Below are 10,894 nucleotides of genomic sequence, written 5' to 3' on the forward strand. Positions count from 1 at the left end.
TTACAAACGATATTTGTTTAAAAAAAATTACACACACTTACCAGTTTTCCTGGAGTATAATTGAGTTTGATAGATGCAAAACTCCACAAGGTTGTGTATCATTCAGGGTCCATTCGGGATACAGAAACCACACTGGTTAATTGAATAGAGAGAAAAAAATCTAAAGGATTCTTAACTAGGTATAAAGTTATTAACTGGGTAACCGAAGGAGTAAAAAGAGAACTCTGAAGCAGTGGTGGGCTGCTAAGTGTTTATAACCAGCTCTTTGGTTGGGGAAACTTGATCTGTAGCATTTGCCAATTTCCAAGGTGTAAATACTTCTACCATAGCAGATTTCCAGCTACCAATGGTTTAACAACTGACTTGCAAAATTCCTGAAAATTTAACAATCGGTTCTTGCAAGCCAATATGGGCTGACTCCAGCACAGAGGTAGCAATGGCAGGAAACAGCTAACCCTCCTAGGGCTGAGGAGCAAAGAAGAGGTTGGAATTATTAAAACTTAGAAGCTTGGAGGAGGGACCCTGCAGAGCTGAAACTTAGAGATGTGAAGAGGGAGTGCTCCTCAGCTGGCGTTGGTGAGAGGAGTTGAAAGGAGTCCCATGGACCTGAGACCTGAAAAGGAGACACTTCTAAAAATGAGGTGTGGGGCAGCTCCCACCCCCTGGCCACTGCTCCATGGAAACCTCATAGGACTGAAAGGCCACCATCAAAAATGCGGCTACCAGAGGCTGAAAGGAAGATGGCGGCGTGAGCAGACGTTGAACTCGCCTCCTCCCAGGAACACAACCAGGTTGCAACAATTTTTGGAAGAATTACCCTGGATTGAAAACTGGAAACTGGATAAAAAGAACTCCCATGACAAGAGACACTCCTGATGAAGGCAGAAGAGGCAGTAATTCCGACCAGAGAGGAAAAAAGCCACCTTTGGGAGCAGCGGAGCTTCTCAGCTGGCCAGGCGGGAGCCAACCTAAGGTACGCAGCCCTCCCTGGAAGAGTGAGGTCCGGAGCTGGGGCGATACTGCTATAAGCATCTTTCGGACTCAGCCCAACTGAGACCCGGGTCTTACTGTCTGCCTTTGCTGTCTGTTAACTGCAGTGAGGACACCCCCAGAAAAGCTATCTCCGAAAGCCGAAAAGACCCGGGTCTTAAAGGGCCCACGCACAAACTCACTCATTGCAGCAACCTAAAATCACCAGAGAGAAGGCTGACTATCCTTTGGTGAAACGAGACTCACCTGGTGGGCTCTGGGGGCATCTTGGTGAGAGGAGGGACCTCTCCAGAGACTGAGACATTGGTGGGGGCCATTGTTCTGAGCTGGACCAGGCGTGCTGATACGGATACTGGTGGGGGCCATTGAGGTGCGTCCCTTGGGCAGTTAGCCCAGGGGTCTGCCACACCCACTAGAGCACAGATTTAATCCAGTTCAGCCAGGGCAGGCTACCCGCCCTAGGGACTGGCCCCACCTAACAGCAAGCCCTCAGGCTACTTTTCAGCCTGCATTGACTGGGTCCCTTGATCCTCTACAGGCAGGCAAGGGTGTCTGCCTCTGTGGGGCAGGGCCTGTGTGAGGACCAAGTGAACTGTGGGGGGCATTGGGGAAAAGGTGGAGGCCTCTGCAGTGTGGTGTTGGGGTACGCTCCAGGGGGTTGAGGAGTGTGCACGGACCAGGACTGTGTTGACAGTGTATGTGGTCCTGTGGAGGGGTGAGGCTTATCAGCGGCAGAAGACTTGTGTTTCACAAATAGCCATAAACAGGATCAGTCCCACCTTCCAAAGCCTGAAACAATTGAGTGCCCCCATGCCAAGGGCTAGCCCCAGCAGCTGCACTCCTAAGAGAACTGACAAAAGCCTTGTTGGCCTCAGGCCTATCACAGCTGTACGCCCCTGAGCCTAGCAACCAGCTACAGTGGGGTACCAACCCAATTAAGAGGACAATTGCAATAAGAATGTGCTGATAGACTCTGTAGCCAATGGTGCTAAGGTCCCCCAAACTGGATTTACAAACAGCTGGCCAGGGAAGGAAAGATCAGACTCCTTGGGTACCTGCAGTGGGAGCAACTCTGCCACAGCAGAAGGACACAAGTAGCCCACAAAGGGGTCACTCCTGGTTCTTATGGACTGGTGATGAGAGGGAAAAACACTGCTGGGCCTCATAAGGCAACTCATACATAAGGTCACTTCTCCAAGATCAGGAGATTTAGTCAACTCACCTACTACAAAGAAAATAGCACAAAGAGGCATAATGAGGAGGCAAAGGGATACTTTCCTAGCAAGGGAACAGTACAAAACCCCAGAAAAAGAACCAAGTGCAACAGAAACTAGCAACCTACTTGACAAAGGATTCAAACAAAATATCATGAGGATGCTCAGAGATATGCAGCGAAGAATGGATGAACACAGTGAGCACATTGGCAAAGAACTGGAAGACATAAAAAAAAAATCAGAAATGAAGAATACAATACTCGAAATGAGAAATTCACTAGAGGGACTCAAGAGCAGAGTAGAGGAAGGAGAAGAACGGATCAGCGAGCTAGACAAAAGATTAGAGGAAATCACCCAAGCAGAACAGAAAAGAGAAAAAAGAATTAGATAGAATGAGAGCAGTGTAAGGGAACTCTGGGACAATATCAAGCGTGCTAACATTCGGATTATAGGGGTCCCAGAAGAAAAGAGAGACAAGGGGGCAGAAAATTTATTTGTCAAAATAATAGAGGAAAATTTTCCTAACCTGAGGAAGGAAACAGACATCCAAGCTCAGGAAGAACAGAGAGCTCCAAACAAGAGAAGCCCAACGAGGCCCACACCAAGACATATTATAATCAAAATGTCTAAAATTAAAGACAAAGAGAGAATCCTAAAAGCAGCAAGAGAAAGGCCACAAGTGACATATAAAGGGAAGCCCATCAGGCTATCAGCGGACTTCTCAGCCGAGACCCTACAGGCAAGAAGAGAATGGCATGCCATATTCAAAGTGCTAAAAAGACAAAACCTACAGCCAAGAATACTCTGTCCATCAAGGTTGTCATTCAGAACGGATGGAGAGATAAAGAGCTTCTCAGACAAGCAAAAATTAAAGGAGTTTATCACCAGGAAACCAGTTCTGCAAGAAATGCTGAAGGGACTTATTTAAGTGGGAAAGCAATGACCACAAATACAGATAAAAAAAAATTATCAAAAAAAACAAAACGACAACAAAAAAGCCAGGCAATAAAATCACTTGTTAGGTAAAAATATGGTAAAGACAGCAGATCAACTACCTGTGAAGATAATATATGAAGGTTAAAAGACAAATGTACTAAAATCACCTATTTCAGTGATAAGAGGGTAATGGATAGACACACACTAAACAAAAGACCATCTATGATATGAAAAGTGTATACTGTGGGAGGAGAGGAGTGAAAAAGTAGAGCTTTTAGAAAGAGGTGAAGCTAAAGAGTCTATCTACATAATATAGACTGTTATATGCATAGTATATTAAAAAGGATCCTCATGGTAATCACAAATCGGAAACCTACAACAAGCAGGAAAAGAAGACAAAAGAAATCAAACATATTACTAAAGATAGCCAACAAACCACAAGGGAAGAAAGCAAGAGAAAAAGAAAGGAACAGGGAAGAACTACTAAGACACCCAGAAAAAAGAAAAAGTGACAAAATGACAATAAATACATATTTATCAATAGCTACTTTAAATGTCAATGGACTAAATGCTGCAATCAAATGTCACAGGGTGGCCAGCTGGATAAAAAAACAAGACCCATGTATATGCTGCATACAAGAGACACACTTCAGACCTACAGACACTCACATACTGAAAGTGAAAGGGCAGAAAATGATATTCCACACAAATAGAAAAGAAAGCAGGGGTAGCAATACTTATGAGACAAAATAGACTTTAAATCAAAAACTGTAATAAGAGACAAAGACAGGCACTACATAATGATAAAGGGAACAATCTAACAAGAAAATATAACACTTGTAAATATCTATGTACCCAACATAGGAGCACCTAAATATATAAAGCAATTATTAACAGACATAAGAGGAGAAATAGACAGTAACACAATAATAGTAGGGGACTTTAACACTCCACTTACACCAATGGATAGATCATCCAAACAGAAGATCAATAAGGAAATGCTGGCCTTAAAGGACACATTAGACCAGATGGACTTAGAAGATATATACAGAACATTCCATCCAAAAACCACAGAATACACATTCTTTTCAAATGCCCATGGAACATTCTCCAGGATTGATCACATATTAGGCCACAAAACAAGTCTCAATAAATTTAAGAAGATCAAAATAATACCATGCATGTTTTCTGACCACACAGGTATGAAACTGGAAATCAACTACAGACAGAAAACCAGAAAACCCACGAAAATGTGGAGATTGAACAAAATGCTACTGAACAATGATTGGGTCAATGAAGAAATCAAGGAAGAAATCAAAAAATTCCTGGAGACAAATGAAAATGAAAACACGACATGCCAAAATCTGTGGGATATAGCAAAAGTGGTTCTACGAGGGAAGTTTATAGCAATTCAGGCCTACCTTAACAAAGAAGAAAAATCCCAAATAGACAATCTAAAAGCACACCTAAAGGTACTGGAAAAAGAACAACAAACAAAGGCCAAAATCAGCAGAAGGAAGGAAATAATAAAAATCAGAGCAGAAATAAACGAAATCAAGACTAAAAAAAAAGCAATCGAAAAGTTAATGAAACCAAGAGCTGGTTCTTCAAAAAGATAAACAAAATTGACAAACCCTTAGCTAGACTCACCAAGAAAAAAAGAGAGACGGCTCAAATAAATAAAATCAGAAATGAAAGAGGAGAGATTACAATGGACACCTCAGATATACAAAAGATAATAAGAGAATACTATGAAAAGCTATACACCAACAAATTGGATAATCTAGAAGAAATGGATAAATTTTTAGAAACATACAACCTTCCAAAACTGGACCAGGAAGATGTAGAAAATTTGAATAGACCGACACCAGTAAGGAGATAGAAACAGCAATCAAAAACCTCCCCAAAAATAAAAGTCCAGGACCAGATGGCTTCCCTGGTGAATTCTACCAAACATTCAAAGAAGACTTAATACCTATCCTTCTCAAACTCTTGCAAAAAATTGAAGAGGAGGGGAGGCTTCCTAACTCCTTCTACGAAGCAAACATTATCCTGATACCAAAACCAGACAAGGACAACACAAAAAAAGAAAATTACAGGCCAATATCACTGATGAACATCGATGCAAAAATCCTCAACAAAATACTAGCAAATCGAATACAACAATACATTAAAAAGATCATACATCATGATCAAGTGGGTTTCATTCCGGGGATGCAGGGATGGTTCAACATCCACAAATCTATCAACGTGATACACCACATTAACAAAATGAAGAATAAAAATCACATGATCATCTCAATAGATACGGAGAAAGCATTTGACAAGATACAGCATCCATTTATGATAAAAACTCTAAATAAATTGGGTATAGAGGAAAATACCTCAACATAATAAAGGCCATATATGACAAACCCACAGCAAATATCATTCTTAATGGAGAAAAACTGAAAGCTATCCCTCTAAGAACAGGAACCAGACAAGGATGCTCACTGTCACCACTCTTTTTTAACATAGTATTGGAAGTCCTAGCCAGAGCTATCAGGCAAGAAAAAGAAATAAAAGGGATCCACATTGGAAAAGAAGAAGTGAAACTGTCACTCTTTGCAGATGACATGATTTTATATCTAGAAAACCCTAAAGAGTCCACTAAAAAACTTTTAGAAATAATAAAGGAATACAGTCAAGTTGTGGGATGCAAAATCAGTGTACAAAAATCGGTTGTGTTTCTATACACTAACAACGAAGTAGCAGAAAGAGAAATTAAGAATACAATCCCATTGGGGCTGGCCCCGTGGCCGAGTGGTTAAGTTCACGCGCTCCGCTGCAGGCGGCCCAGTGTTTCGTTGGTTCGAGTCCTGGGCGCGGACATGGCAGTGCTCATCAAACCACGCTGAGGCAGCGTCCCACATGCCACAACTAGAAGGACCCACAATGAAGAATATACAACTATGTACCGGGGGGGGGGGGGGCTTTAGGGAGAAAAAGGAAAAAAATAAAATCTTTAAAAAAAAAAAAAAAGAATACAATCCCATTTACAATTGCAACAAAAAGAATAAAATACCTGGGAATAAACTTAACCAAAGAGGTGAAAGATCTGTACACCAAAAACTATAAAACACTGTTGAAAGAAATCGAAGAAGACACAAAGAAATGGAAAGATATTCCGTGCTCTTGGATTAGAAGAATTAACATTGTTAAAATGTCCATACTTCCTAAAGCAATCTATAGATTCAATGCAATCGCTATCAAAGTTCCAACAACATTCTTTACAGAAATAGAACAAAGAATCCTAAAATTTATATGGAACAAGAAAAGACCCCGAATACCCAAAGGATTCCTGAGAAAACAGAACAAAACTGGAGGTATCACACTCCCTGATTTCAAATTATACTACAAAGCCAGAGTAACCAAAACAGCATGGTACTGGCACAAAAACAGACACACACATCAATGGAACAAAATTGAGAGGCCAGAAGTAAACCCACACATTTATGGACAGCTAATATTCGACAAGGGAGCCAAGAGCATACAATGGAGAAAGGAGAGTCTCTTCAATAAATGGTGTTGGGAAAACTGGACAGCCACACGCAAAAGAATGAAAGTAGACCATTCCCTTACACCATGCACAAGAATCAACTCAAAATGGATTAAAGACTTGAATGTAAGACCCGAAACCATGAGACTTCTAGAAGAAAACATAGGCAGTACGCTCTATGACATTGGTCTGAGCAGCATATTTTCAAGTCACATGTATGACTGGGCAAGGGAAACAAGAAAAAAAATGAACAAACGGGACTACATCAAACTAAAAAGCTTCTGCACAGCAAAGGAAACCATCAACAAAACGAAAAGACAACCTAACAATTGGGAGAAGATATTTGCAAACCATATATCAGATAAGGGGTTAATATCCAAAATATACAAAGAACTAATACAGCTCAACAACAAAAAAACCAACAATCCAATTAGAAAATGGTCAAAAGAACTGAACAGAGATTTCTCTAACGAAGATATACAGATGGACAACAGGCATATGATAGGATGCTCAACATCATTAGCTATCAGGGAAATGCAAATCAAAACTACAATGAGGTATCACCTCACTCTGGTCAGAATGGCTATAATTAACAAGACAGGAAACAACAAATGTTGGAGAGGATGTGGAGAGAAGGGAACCCTTGTTCACTGCTGGTGGCAGTGCAAACTGGTGCAGTCACTATAGAAAACAGTATGGAGTATCCTCAGAAAATTAAGGATGGATCTACCATATGATCCAGCTATTCCACTGCTGGGTGTTTATCCAAAGAACTTGAAAACACAAAGGCATAAAGATACTTGCACCCCTAGGTTCATTGCAGCATTATACACAATAGCCAAGACTTGGAAGCAACCTAGGTGCCCATCAAAGGATGAATGGATGAAGATGTGATATTTATACATGATGGACTACTACTCAGCCATAAGAAATGACGAAATCTGGCCATTTGTGACAACATGGATGGACCTTGAGGGTATTATGCTGACTGAAATAAGTCAGAGGGAGAAAGTCAAATATCATATGATCTCAATCATAAGTAGAAGATAAAAACAATGCCAAAAAAATACACATAGCATTGGAGATTGGACTGGTGGTTACCATTGGGGAAGGAGGGAGGGGGGAGAGAAAAGGGGTGATTAGGTTCACATGTGAAGGGATGCACTATAATTAGTGTTCGGGTGGTGAACACGATGTAATGTACACAGAATTCGAAATATGATGTACATCCGGAAAAAAAAAAAAAATGTGGCTATGTTGGAGGAGATGCAACAGGACTCAGTGGAGTGTACTACTCAGGCATTTGAGAAATATAACCTAGAGAAGGACACTGCAGCCCAGATCGAGAAGGAATTTGACAAGAAGTACAGCACTGAACCATGGGGAGGAACTTCAGTAGCTATGTGATACATGAAACCAAACACTTCATCTACTTCTACCTGGGCCAAGTGGCCACTTCTTCTGTTCAAATCTGGTTAGAAGCATGGACTGTGCCACGTACCCAGTGACCCATCAAAAACAAGGACTGCAGCCTAAATTCCAAATACCAGAAAATGAAGTCTTCAGCCTCGCCTAAGGGAACAACCTTGATCTTTGAACCTTTATTGTGTTGTTTTGTACAGGGCATTCTCTGTACTAATTTCTTATGGTTATAAAATAATTAGCAAAACAGCTTACATTTGTATTTATTTTATATTCCATACCTCTCTGCCCCATGTTTTTTCGCCTCAAATCCATTCCTTTCAAAAGAATAATAATAAATCTGTTGGAGAAGTGTGAAAAGTAAACAAATAAATACATAAATAAAAAGGAGGGGTGGCTGGTGCTGGTGACTCTGAAAGGGAGCACAATATTTGAAAACGTCAGAGAAATTGCAAACTGGATTCAATTCTGACTATGGGAAGGAATTGCCCCTAGCCACATGGAAAAGCATTGCTAGAGTGTAGCTCAGAGGAACAGGAAGCAGATCAGAAGCCAAGCGGAAGCAGACAGGAAGGAGCATACCCTTCTTCCTCCTCCAGCCCCACGGTCTCCCTCTAGCGCCCCCTAATGGAAGAGAAACAGGAAACACAAGATAATAACCATGCAGTATCTTAGCCTTCATTTTTAGTGGATTGTCAAAGGTGTTGGTCGGTGTATGTTTGTGTATGTATGTGTGCACACATTTAATTCTACACACCTATATGTCCATAGCAGGTCTTTATGCCTTTTTTCCTCTTTTTCTTTTCAGTTTGACTTTTTTTAGCCCAGTTTTAGACTTACAGAGAAATTGAGAAAATAATACAGAGTTCACATATATGCTCCCCACACACACAGTATACCCTGCTATTAACATCTTACATTGTATGGTACATTTGTTACAATTAATGAACCAATATTGATACATTATTATTAAATAAAGTCCATAGTTTTTTAAGACTTCCTGAGTTTTTTTACCTAATGTCCTTTTTCTGTTACAGGATCCCATCCAGGACGTCACAGTCATTACATCTAGTCGTCAAGTTTCTTTAGGTTCTTCTTGGCTGTGACAGTTTCTCAGACTTTCCTTGTTTTTAAAGACGACATTTTGAGGCGTACTGGTCAGGTATGTTGTAGGATGCCCCTCGATCGGAATTTGTCCGATGTTTTTCTCATATTTAGGGTGGGGTTATGGGTTTGGGGGGGGAGATCACAGAGGTAAAAGGCCATTTTTACTACATTGTACCAAAGGTGCATATGATGAACATGACTAATTATTATTGATATTGACCTTGATCACCTGGCTGAAGTAATGTTTGTCAGGTTTATCCACTATAAAATTACTCTTTTTTTCCCCTTCTGTACTGTCTACATTTTTTTTTTTTTTTTTTTTGGCCAGGAAACCACCATGTGCAGCCCACACTTAAGGAAGTGAGGAGTTATGCTCCCCTTCTCTAGGATGGAGTGTCTGCACAACTTATTTGCAATTCTTCTGCATGGCAAATTTGTCTCTTCTCCCTCATTTATTTACTTATTCGATCATTTACCTATATCAGTGTGGACTCGTGGATAGTTATTTTATGCTTTGGGTTATAATCTAATACTACTTTATTTACTTTATGGCTCAAATTGTTCCATCTTTGGCCATTGGCATCTCTTTCAGTTGACCCCTGTGCCCCTTTGCTATGTACCTATCAATGTGGGTCTGTTTTTCAGGGGGTTTTTTCTAAGCATTTCTTACCTTTGGGCACTATAAGATGCACTAGGCTCATCTTGTATATTTCCCGCCCCAGTCCTAGAATCAGCCATTTCTCCAATTATATGTTCATTTTTACTATCATTTTAGTTCTTTCAACAATCCTTTTTCAATAAACAAGCGTGAAGTTCCTGTTTCCTTTTGCTTTCAACAAAGAAGAGAAAAGAAGCAGACACAACAAAGTAAATTCAAAAGATACAGACCCCTAGGAGAAGGAAGAAGGGGTTTCACATCTTCCTTTCCATGTAGTTCCCAGGAGGTGAGTCCTGCTTCCAGATTGGCAGAGGGGATAGTCCGTCTGCAGGAGGGAGTCACCACCTAGACCCCCTCAGAGCCTCCCTAGAGGGGGTGCTCTCCCTCTAGAAGAACCTCTGCTCTATCTCTCACAGGGAAAGTTCCTTCCATGTCACCTTGCAAAGAGAGGATAGCCATCCAGCACATCTGTGTCCTCCAGAAATGGGTCAAACTCTGGCACCAATAAAGAGAAGGATCAAAGGAGTCCAGGGAAAGTCTTGGGTGAAGGTGGAATTATCCACAAGCCCCTCAAGATATCAAGATGCCATTGTGAACGTTGCCAGTGCTTGTAAAGCGGCCTGTGGATCTTTCAATAAAGCAGCATCAAGTAAGAGGCAGTGCCCGTCATTTCCTAGAAGCGCTGGAAGTATGTTGGTGGGACCACCTTGCCAAGAAGGGGACTCAGCAAAGTGTGTGGTCTGAAAGGCACCAATAAATGGATAGAGGGAAAGAGAGCCAGAACAACTGCCTGGGGTTTCCTTCTGATGGTCCTCAGAGGCTGCTTACTCCAGAAAGCCCTCCCTGGTCCCTGGGCTAGCCTGGGCTGGGCATCTCTATGCACATAAGGCTGTGAACTCTCATTCACTTATCAACAAATATTTACTCATCCCCTAATATGAGTCAAGCACTGAGCTAGGTGCTAAGGATAAACAGAGGAATTATACCCTGAGATCTCAAAACTCACATCCCAAGAAATGGAGAAGGAGG

General features: G+C 41.2%; 1 long non-coding RNA gene across 1 annotated transcript; it reads left to right on the forward strand.

Annotated features, from left to right (window-relative positions):
- Positions 1 to 724: 724 nt before the first annotated feature.
- LOC139082359 (uncharacterized) lies at positions 725 to 10,518 on the forward strand. Its single transcript, XR_011538272.1, has 4 exons — positions 725 to 973; positions 9,138 to 9,262; positions 9,983 to 10,151; positions 10,282 to 10,518. It is a non-coding gene; the product is annotated as an uncharacterized lncRNA (long non-coding RNA).
- Positions 10,519 to 10,894: the final 376 nt, after the last annotated feature.

This window comes from Equus przewalskii, chromosome 3 (assembly GCF_037783145.1).
Source record: "Equus przewalskii isolate Varuska chromosome 3, EquPr2, whole genome shotgun sequence".
In the NCBI taxonomy this organism is placed as follows: Eukaryota; Metazoa; Chordata; class Mammalia; order Perissodactyla; family Equidae; genus Equus; species Equus przewalskii.